Here is an 11,825-nt window from a genome sequence, read left to right as displayed (position 1 = left end):
TTTGTATTTTTCGCTCGTATTTAGTTTTAAGACATAGTTTTTGCCATAGTTATTTTTAGATTTTTAGGCTCTGCCGTAAAATCCCTTAAGTGCTTTTTCTTTAGACTAAGATATAGGTGCTTTAGAATTTTGCAACGCCTTTTTAAGTTTTAGTTCCTTTTTAAGATATTGCCATTTGGAATATAGTTTTACTTGTAAGCTTTAATATTTTTAGACACCTTTTTCCTATGTATCAATTATCATTCCAATTAGTAATCTCAATTTGCGATTATAATTTTAAGTTAGTAATAGTAATAAGGTTGGGTTAGTCGAGTTTTTTTTTAAGTTTATAGTCATTTTTTTTTCTTCTTTCTTATTTTTCGACGCCTTTTATTTTTCAACCCTTTTTATTTTTCGACCTTTTTCGACGCGCTCTTTTTCTTTCTTATTTCTCGTCATTCTAGTTTTTAGGACTTAGAATTTTTTCTACTTCTTATCTATACTTCTTAAAATTACGAAAATTTATTTTAAGTGGTTAAATTGATAGACATCAAAATTTTCTGGTTCGTAGTAATAGTTGGATTTGTACGTGGACCGGGTTATTGGAGCCAAACAGTCCTCAATTATATTGAGACCAAACGAATCCTGCCCCTCTGCTGCATCTTTTGGCTATTCGAAACGTGGGAAAAATCAGAAAAGTCTATTAATTGGATAACTTATATAATTTTTCTTTCCTTTTAAAAACTAATAGGATATTCAGTGAATGCACCGAGCAAGACGTTCACCACCTTTTGTACGTTCACCACCTGTAACTCAATCAAGACATCTAGCAAATATTACCGCCGTTGATTTTTCTTTAGAATCGTCATCCAGTCGACCAAGTACTCCAATTCAAATTTCCGATAATCCATTTTTTGAACCCGACCTCACAATTGAGAATTCGGAGAATATTCAGGGATGATTCATAGATCCTGAACCATTAAATTTTCTTCCAGAACCACCAGTCATTCAAACAGAGATTGTTGAGGAACGAACCATTAAATCAGAATCCTCTAGTGATTCCGATTCAACAAATTCAATTATGGAGAATCTAGAACCTTTAAGTATGGAAGACCGAATGAGAGCTAAACGCACTGGCCAAGGTCACGCAATTACTCATCCAGACATTAATGCGCCAGATTATGAAATCAAAGGACAAATTCTACATATGGTGACTAATCAATGCCAATTTAGTGGTGCGCCGAAGGAAGATCCAAACGAACATCTTCGTACCTTTAATAGGATCTGCACACTATTTAAAATAAGAGAAGTGGAGGATGAACAGATATATCTCTTGTTATTTCCCTGGACTTTAAAGGGAGAAGCCAAAGATTGGTTGGAATCGTTACCTGAAGGGGCGATTGATACATGGGACGTTTTAGTTGAAAAATTTCTTAAACAATTCTTTCCGGCATCTAAAGCCGTAAGACTTCAAGGAGAAATTGTTACGTTTACACAGAAACCAAATGAAACTCTATATGAGGCGTGGACAAGATTTGGAAAGTTATTAAGAGGATGTCCTCAACATGGTTTAAACACCTGTCAAATTGTACAAATATTCTACCAAGGATGCGACATCACTACAAGGAAAGACATCGATATAGCAGCTGGTGGTTCTATTATGAAGAAAACCAAAACTGATGCTTATAAAATTATTGAAAACACTGCTTCCCACTCACATGAGTGGCACCAAGAAAAAGATATCGTTAGATCATCTAAAGCAGCTAGAGCGGATTCTAGCCATGACTTAGATTCCATTTCCGCAAAGATAGATGCTGTCGAGAGACGAATGGAAAAGATGACTAAGGATATTCACTCAATACGAATTAGTTGTGAGCAGTGTGGAGGACCACATTTGACAAAAGATTGTCTCAGTATTGAACTAACAATGGAATAAAGAGAGAATGTTTCATATCTAAACCAAAGGCCTGGAAATAATTATCAGAATAATTATCAACTGCCAAGACCGATCTACAATCAAAACCAGAATTATAATCAAAATATTCCATACAACAACCAACATGGTCCTAGCAATCAACAAGTATCTAACAATACTTACAACCAGCAAAGACCTAATTTTCAAAATAAACCACCACAAACCGATGATAAAAAGCCGAATTTAGAAGATATGATGACGATGCTAGTTGAAACTCAAACGCAGTTTTTCACATCTCAAAAACAAACTAATGAACAAAATGCTCAAGCATTTAGAAATCAACAAGCTTCTATTCAAAACTTGGAACAAGAAGTAAGTAACCTAGCAAGGTTAATAGGTGAAAGAAAACCGGGAAGTCTACCTAGTGATACAAATGCTAACCCCCGGAATGAAACAACTAAAGCCATTACCACAAGAAGTGGTACAACACTTAAACCACCTGAAATACCTGTAACTTCTGATGAAGCTATTCCTACTCCACAAGAACCACAACCTGATCAAGATAAGGAAAAAGAACCGGTAGTTGAAAAGGTTAATGAAGATAACACAACTAAGGATAAACCTTACGTTAAACCATACCAACCACCATTTCCTTACCCAAGTAAAATGAAAAAAGAGAAACTTGAAGCCGAGCAATCTAAATTCTTGGATATGTTTAAACAGATAAATGTAAATCTTCCTTTCATTGATGTGATTTCAGGAATGCCTAGATATGCTAAATTCTTGAAAGATCTGATCACGAATAGAAAGAAAATGGAAGAACTCTCGGCTGTTACTATGAACGCTAATTGTTCAGCAGTGCTGTTGAATAAGATACCAGAAAAATTATCTGATCCAGGAAGTTTCACAATTCCATGTTTTCTGGGTAGTCTTAGTTCAATAGAAGCATTGGCAGACTTAGGTGCTAGTATAAATTTAATGCCATATTCACTATACGCTAAACTAGACCTTGGAGAATTGAAACCAACAAGAATAAGCATACAACTAACCGATCGATCAATAAAATATCCTAGAGGGATAATGGTGAACATGCTAGTTAAAGTTGGTACTTTAGTATTTCCAGTAGATTTTGTTGTTCTGGACATGGAAGAAGATTCTCAAGTTCCTCTCATATTAGGAAGACCATTCTTAAACACGGCTAAAGCAATGATAGACGTGTTTGGTAAGAAATTGACCCTAAGTATATGTAGTGACCCGAACTTTTCCATGTTTATATATATTAATTGAGATTGATGTTTACATGATTAAATGTTTCCAACATGTTAAGCAATCAAACTTGTTAAGACTTGATTAATTGAAATAGGTTTCATATAGACAATTGACCACCCAAGTTGACCGGTGATTCACGAACGTTAAAACTTGTAAAAAACTAAATGATGACATATATATGGTTATATATATAGTTAACATGATATTATGATAAGTAAACATATCATTAATTATATTAACAATGAACTACATATGTAAAAACAAGACTACTAACTTAAGGATTTTGAAACGAGACATATATGTAACGTTTATCGTTGTAACGACATTTAATGTATATATATCATATTAAGAGATATTCGTACATCATAATATCATGATAATATAATAATTTAAAATCTCTTTTGTTATTATAAACATTGGGTTAACAACATTTAACAAGATCGTTAACCTAAAGGTTTCAAAACAACACTTACATGTAACGACTAACGATGACTTAACGACTCAGTTAAAATGTATATACATGTAGTGTTTTAATATGTATTTATACACTTTTTAAAGACTTCAATACACTTATCAAAATACTTCTACTTAACAAAAATGCTTACAATTACATTCTCGTTCAGTTTCATCAACAATTCTACTAGTATGCACCCGTATTCGTACTCGTACAATACACAGCTTTTAGATGTATGTACTATTGGTATATACACTCCAATGATCAGCTCTTAGCAGCCCATGTGAGTCACCTAACACATGTGGGAACCATCATTTGGCAACTAGCATGAAATATCTCATAAGATTACAAAAATATGAGTAATCATTCATGACTTATTTACATGAAAACAAAATTACATATCCTTTATATCTAATCCATACACCAACGACCAAAAACACCTACAAACACTTTCATTCTTCAATTTTCTTCATCTAATTGAACTCTCTCAAGTTCTATCTTCAAGTTCTAAGTGTTCTTCATAAATTCCAAAAGTTCTAGTTTCATAAAATCAAGAATACTTTCAAGTTTGCTAGCTCACTTCCAATCTTGTAAGGTGATCATCCAACCTCAAGAAATCTTTGTTTCTTACAGTAGGTTATCATTCTAATACAAGGTAATAATCATATTCAAACTTTGGTTCAATTTCTATAACTATAACAATCTTATTTCAAGTGATGATCTTACTTGAACTTGTTTTCGTGTCATGATTTTGCTTCAAGAACTTTGAGCCATCCAAGGATCCATTGAAGCTAGATCCATTTTTCTCTTTTCCAGTAGGTTCATCCAAGGAACTTAAGGTAGTAATGATGTTCATAACATCATTCGATTCATACATATAAAGCTATCTTATTCGAAGGTTTAAACTTGTAATCACTAGAACATAGTTTAGTTAATTCTAAACTTGTTCGCAAACAAAAGTTAATCCTTCTAACTTGACTTTTAAAATCAACTAAACACATGTTCTATATCTATATGATATGCTAACTTAATGATTTAAAACCTGGAAACACGAAAAACACCGTAAAACCGGATTTACGCCGTCGTAGTAACACCGCGGGCTGTTTTGGGTTAGTTAATTAAAAACTATGATAAACTTTGATTTAAAAGTTGTTATTCTGAGAAAATGATTTTTATTATGAACATGAAACTATATCCAAAAATTATGGTTAAACTCAAAGTGGAAGTATGTTTTCTAAAATGGTCATCTAGACGTCGTTCTTTCGACTGAAATGACTACCTTTACAAAAACGACTTGTAACTTATTTTTCCGACTAGAAACCTATACTTTTTTTTGTTTAGATTCATAAAATAGAGTTCAATATGAAACCATAGCAATTTGATTCACTCAAAACGGATTTAAAATGAAGAAGTTATGGGTAAAACAAGATTGGATAATTTTTCTCATTTTAGCTACGTGAAAATTGGTAACAAATCTATTCCAACCATAACTTAATCAACTTGTATTATATATTATGTAATCTTGAGATACCATAGACACGTATACAACGTTTCGACCTATCATGTCGACACATCTATATATATTTCGGAACAACCATAGACACTCTATATGTGAATGTTGGAGTTAGCTATACAGGGTTGAGGTTGATTCCAAAATATATATAGTTTGAGTTGTGATCAATACTGAGATACGTATACACTGGGTCGTGGATTGATTCAAGATAATATTTATCGATTTATTTCTGTACATCTAACTGTGGACAACTAGTTGTAGGTTACTAACGAGGACAGCTGACTTAATAAACTTAAAACATCAAAATATATTAAAAGTGTTGTAAATATATTTTGAACATACTTTGATATATATGTATATATTGTTATAGGTTCGTGAATCAACCAGTGGCCAAGTCTTACTTCCCGACGAAGTAAAAATCTGTGAAAGTGAGTTATAGTCCCACTTTTAAAATCTAATATTTTTGGGATGAGAATACATGCAGGTTTTATAAATGATTTACAAAATAGACACAAGTACGTGAAACTACATTCTATGGTTGAATTATCGAAATCGAATATGCCCCTTTTTATTAAGTCTGGTAATCTAAGAATTAGGGAACAGACACCCTAATTGACGCGAATCCTAAAGATAGATCTATTGGGCCTAACAAACCCCATCCAAAGTACCGGATGCTTTAGTACTTCGAAATTTATATCATATCCGAAGGGTGTCCCGGAATGATGGGGATATTCTTATATATGCATCTTGTTATTGTCGGTTACCAGGTGTTCACTATATGAATGATTTTTATCTCTATGTATGGGATGTGTATTGAAATATGAAATCTTGTGGTCTATTGTTACGATTTGATATATATAGGTTAAACCTATAACTCACCAACATTTTTGTTGACGTTTTAAGCATGTTTATTCTCAGGTGATTATTAAGAGCTTTCGCTGTCGCATACTTAAATAAGGACAAGATTTGGAGTCCATGCTTGTATGATATTGTGTAAAAACTGCATTCAAGAAACTTATTTTGTTGTAACATATTTGTATTGTAAACCATTATGTAATGGTCGTGTGTAAACAGGATATTTTAGATTATCATTATTTGATAATCTACGTAAAGCTTTTTAAACCTTTATTAATGAAATAAAGGTTATGGTTTGTTTAAAAATGAATGCAGTCTTTGAAAAACGTCTCATATAGAGGTCAAAACCTCGCAACGAAATCAATTAATATGGAACGTTTTTAATCAATAAGAACGGGACATTTCAGTTGGTATCCGAGCGTTGGTCTTAGAGAACCAGAAAATTTGCATTAGTGTGTCTTATCGAGTTTGTTAGGATGCATTAGTGAGTCTGGACTTCGACCGTGTTTTCTTTAAAAATGATTGCTTAACATTTTTGTTGGAAACTATATATTTTTAACATATGAATATTATGTGATATATTAATCTCTTAACGTGTTTGATATTATGTGATAGATGTCTACCTCTAGAACAAGTCCCATTGACTCACCTAATAATAATGAAGAGTCAAATGTAAATTGGAATGATTTGTGGACTGATTCACAAGTTCCCGAAGAGGAACCGGAAGAAGAGTCGGAACCGGAAGAAGAATCAGAACCGGAAGAAGAATCGGAACCGGATGAAGAAATAGAACCGGTGGGAGAAATAATAAAACGGTTAAGTAAAAGAAAATCCTCAACCAACCGACCAAAGTTAATTATGGTCAATGGTGTTTCCGCCAAGGAAGCAAAATATTGGGAGGATTACCAATTCTCCGATGAATCGGATTCCGACGAGAATTCCGATGATGTTATAGAAATTACCCCAACTGAATTTAAAAAGGCAAAAGAAAATAATAAGGGAAAGGGCATAAAAATAGAGAAATCTAATTCCAACCTCGATGAACTTTATATGTATCGTCAACCCCCGAAGTCCTTAAGTTGTAACAATGACCCGGGAACCTCTAAACCACCAGGTTTTTCTAAACCAATGTGGACAACGACGTCTCGTATTAGGGGAACATCATATATCCCTAGAAACTTGGCAAAACGAACCAAAACCGAAGAAGAAGAAACGAGCGAGTCGGAATAAGATAGTTGTATTCGTGTGGTGTAATATATGGAATATAGTGTTCTTATGCTTTATGATATATGTAAAAATTGCTTGTATTAATAAGTATTTTTTTTATGAATCTAACTCTTGTCTATTTTACAGTTTAAAAACACAAAATGGATAGACAACCCAATATTTTAAGAGACCTACCCGGAGACATGATTGATGAAATCTTGTCTAGAGTCGGCCAGAATTCTTCGGCACAACTATTTAAGGCGAGATCAGTTTGTAAGACATTCGAAGAACGTTCCAAGAATGTCTTGGTTTATAAGAGGCTTTCGTTTGAAAGATGGGGGATATCACATTGGGAAACCCATAAGTTACGATGTGTTTACTTTGACGCATATATTGCGGGGAACCCAAATGCTATTTTACGCAACGGGTTAAGAAATTATTTTGACTCAATATATCCGAATATTGGACTTCGTGATTTAGAAAAAGCGGCTAACATGCAACATAAAGAAGCATGTTATGCTTACGGATTAGTAATGTTCGCTTCTCACCAAAGTGAGAATAAGAACATCGGGCTACAACTATTAAACAAAACGTTTCCACAAGTGACGGAGTCGGTAATTGGGGTAAGAAATGAGGTTTTTAGATTATTACGGGACTGTTGGACATTACGTAACCCTCGTCCCTTTGATGACGTTACAACACGCTGTCTTATCAACGGCCATAACGGTTATGTTGCACAAGACCAAGGATGGGAAGTAGTCCTAGTAAAACCAGAATGCATGACTTGTTTCTGGACGTATGAATTACGTGTCTTTATTGCCTTTGCCGAACGACTTGTGTACTAGCTAGAATTGTCTTCACAACTATCTTGTATCAAAGTTATTGTGTGCTATATTTCATGCTTTATGTAAAATAAGCGGTATTGTAAGTTTGTAAAATATTGTATAAAAGTTTGAACGCGAAATATTATTACAATCAGTTTTTCATATAGAATTGTAGTAGTTGAATTGTATATTAGCTACTAAGTATGAACTTAACGGGTAGGTACTACCCGAATTTAAACTTATAAAACGCTAATATGAAGAAAAAGCTTTTATAAATGAGTTCATATTATGCTACGAAATACTATTAACTACTCTTAATATTCTGTATGATTAACTTGTTCCATTTAACTATTTTGAAGGAAATGGCACCGACTACTCGACACACCGTGAATATGAATGAAGAGGAATTCCGTACTTTTCTAGCTTCAAACATAGCCGCAGTACAGGCTGCGCTACATACCAACAATAACCTTGGATCTAGCAGTACAGGAAATCGTGTAGGATGCACCTACAAAGAATTCACTGCCTGCAAACCTTTGGAATTTGATGGAACCGAAGGACCGATCGGATTGAAACGGTGGACCGAGAAGGTTGAATCGGTGTTTGCCATAAGTAAGTGTACTGAAGAGGACAAAGTGAAGTACGCTACGCATACCTTCACAGGTTCTGCGTTAACATGGTGGAATACCTATCTAGAGCAAGTGGGACAAGATGATGCGTACGCACTACCGTGGTCAGCATTCAAGCACTTGATGAACGAGAAGTACCGTCCCAGAACCGAGGTCAATAAGCTCAAGACAGAACTTAGAGGGTTACGAACCCAAGGATTTGATATTACCACGTACGAAAGACGATTCACAGAATTGTGCCTATTGTGTCCGGGAGCATTCGAAGATGAGGAAGAGAAGATCGACGCATTTGTGAAAGGATTACCGGAAAGAATCCAAGAAGATATAAGTTCACACGAGCCCGCCTCCATACAACAGGCATGTAGAATGGCTCACAAACTAGTGAACCAGATTGAAGAAAGAATTAAAGAACAGACTGCTGAAGAGGCCAATGTGAAGCAAGTCAAAAGAAAGTGGGAGGAAAACGGTGATAAGAATCACCAATACAACAACAACAGCAATTACAACAATAATCGCAACAATTATCCCAACAATCGCAACATCAATCGCAACTACAACAAACGGCCCAACAACAACAACAACAACAACAACAGCAACTACAACAATCATCCCAACAACAATAATAACCGCAACAACAACAACAATCAGAAGCAGCTATGCCAAAGGTGTGAAAAGAATCACTCGGGGTTCTGCACCAAATTTTGCAACAAGTGTAAAAGAAATGGTCATAGCGCGGCGAAGTGTGAGGTCTACGGACCAGGGGCTAATAGAACGAAAGGAACAAATGGTGTCGGAACGAGTAATGGCGGAGCAAGTAGTGTCGGAGCAAGTTATGCCAATGTAGTTTGTTATAAATGTGGAAAACCAGGCCACATTATTAGAAATTGCCCGAACCAGGAGAACACGAATGGACAAGGCCGTGGAAGAGTTTTCAATATTAATGCGATAGAGGCACAGGAAGACCCGGAGCTTGTTACGGGTACGTTTCTTATTGACAATAAATCTGCTTACGTTTTATTTGATTCGGGTGCGGATAGAAGCTATATGAGTAGAGATTTTTGTGCTAAATTAAGTTGTCCATTGACGCCTTTGGATAGTAAATTTTTACTCGAATTAGCAAATGGTAAATTAATTTCAGCAGATAATATATGTCGGAATCGAGAAATTAAACTGGTTAGCGAAACATTTAAGATTGATTTGATACCAGTAGAGTTAGGGAGTTTTGATGTGATAATCGGTATGGACTGGTTGAAAGAAGTGAAAGCGGAGATCGTTTGTTACAAAAATGCAATTCGCATTATACGAGAAAAAGGAAAACCCTTAATGGTGTACGGAGAAAAGGGCAACACGAAGCTACATCTTATTAGTAATTTGAAGGCACAAAAACTAATAAGAAAAGGTTGCTATGCTGTTCTAGCACACGTCGAGAAAGTACAAACTGAAGAAAAGAGCATCAATGATGTTCCCATTGCAAAAGAATTTCCCGATGTATTTCCGAAAGAATTACCGGGATTACCCCCACATCGATCCGTTGAATTTCAAATAGATCTTGTACCAGGAGCTGCACCGATAGCTCGTGCTCCTTACAGACTCGCACCCAGCGAGATGAAAGAACTGCAAAGCCAATTACAAGAACTTTTAGAGCGTGGTTTCATTCGACCAAGCACATCACCGTGGGGAGCTCCTGTTTTGTTTGTCAAGAAGAAAGATGGTACATTCAGGTTGTGTATCGACTACCGAGAGTTGAACAAACTTACCATCAAGAACCGCTACCCACTACCGAGAATCGACGACTTATTTGATCAACTACAAGGCTCGTCTGTTTATTCAAAGATTGACTTACGTTCCGGGTATCATCAAATGCGGGTGAAAGAAGATGATATTCCAAAGACTGCTTTCAGAACACGTTACGGTCATTACGAGTTTATGGTCATGCCGTTTGGTTTAACTAATGCACCAGCTGTGTTCATGGACCTTATGAACCGAGTGTGTGGACCATACCTTGACAAGTTTGTCATTGTTTTCATTGATGACATACTTATTTACTCAAAGAATGACCAAGAACACGGTGAACATTTGAGAAAGGTGTTAGAAGTATTGAGGAAGGAAGAATTGTACGCTAAGTTTTCAAAGTGTGCATTTTGGTTGGAAGAAGTTCAATTCCTCGGTCACATAGTGAACAAAGAAGGTATTAAGGTGGATCCGGCAAAGATAGAAACTGTTGAAAAGTGGGAAACCCCGAAAACTCCGAAACACATACGCCAGTTTTTAGGACTAGCTGGTTACTACAGAAGGTTCATCCAAGACTTTTCCAGAATAGCAAAACCCTTGACTGCATTAACGCATAAAGGGAAGAAATTTGAATGGAATGATGAACAAGAGAAAGCATTTCAGTTATTGAAGAAAAAGCTAACTACGGCACCTATATTGTCATTGCCTGAAGGGAATGATGATTTTGTGATTTATTGTGACGCATCAAAGCAAGGTCTCGGTTGTGTATTAATGCAACGAACGAAGGTGATTGCTTATGCGTCTAGACAATTGAAGATTCACGAACAAAATTATACGACGCATGATTTGGAATTAGGCGAGGTTGTTTTTGCATTAAAGACTTGGAGGCACTACTTATATGGGGTCAAAAGTATTATATATACCGACCACAAAAGTCTTCAACACATATTTAATCAGAAACAACTGAATATGAGGCAGCGTAGGTGGATTGAATTATTGAATGATTACGACTTTGAGATTCGTTACCACCCGGGGAAGGCAAATGTGGTAGCCGATGCCTTGAGCAGGAAGGACAGAGAACCCATTCGAGTAAAATCTATGAATATAATGATTCATAATAACATTACTACTCAAATAAAGGAGGCGCAACAAGGAGTTTTAAAAGAGGGAAATTTAAAGGATGAAATACCCAAAGGATCGGAGAAGCATCTTAATATTCGGGAAGACGGAACCCGGTATAGGGCTGAAAGGATTTGGGTACCAAAATTTGGAGATATGAGAGAAATGGTACTTAGAGAAGCTCATAAAACCAGATACTCAATACATCCTGGAACGGGGAAGATGTACAAGGATCTCAAGAAACATTTTTGGTGGCCGGGTATGAAAGCCGATGTTGCTAAATACGTAGGAGAATGTTTGACGTGTTCTAAGGTCAAAGCTGAGCATCAGA

At 35.6% G+C, this 11,825-nt stretch overlaps 1 non-coding gene across 1 annotated transcript; it reads right to left on the bottom strand.

The window, feature by feature from the left end:
* Positions 1 to 1,444: 1,444 nt before the first annotated feature.
* LOC139903321 (small nucleolar RNA R71) lies at positions 1,445 to 1,551 on the bottom strand. Its single transcript, XR_011778148.1, has one exon. It is a non-coding gene; the product is annotated as a small nucleolar RNA R71 (small nucleolar RNA).
* Positions 1,552 to 11,825: the final 10,274 nt, after the last annotated feature.

Source organism: Rutidosis leptorrhynchoides, chromosome 3 (genome assembly GCF_046630445.1).
Source record: "Rutidosis leptorrhynchoides isolate AG116_Rl617_1_P2 chromosome 3, CSIRO_AGI_Rlap_v1, whole genome shotgun sequence".
NCBI lineage: Eukaryota > Viridiplantae > Streptophyta > Magnoliopsida > Asterales > Asteraceae > Rutidosis > Rutidosis leptorrhynchoides.
Note: the sequence above shows the minus strand (reverse complement) of the source record. Positions and strands in the feature narration are given on the sequence as shown.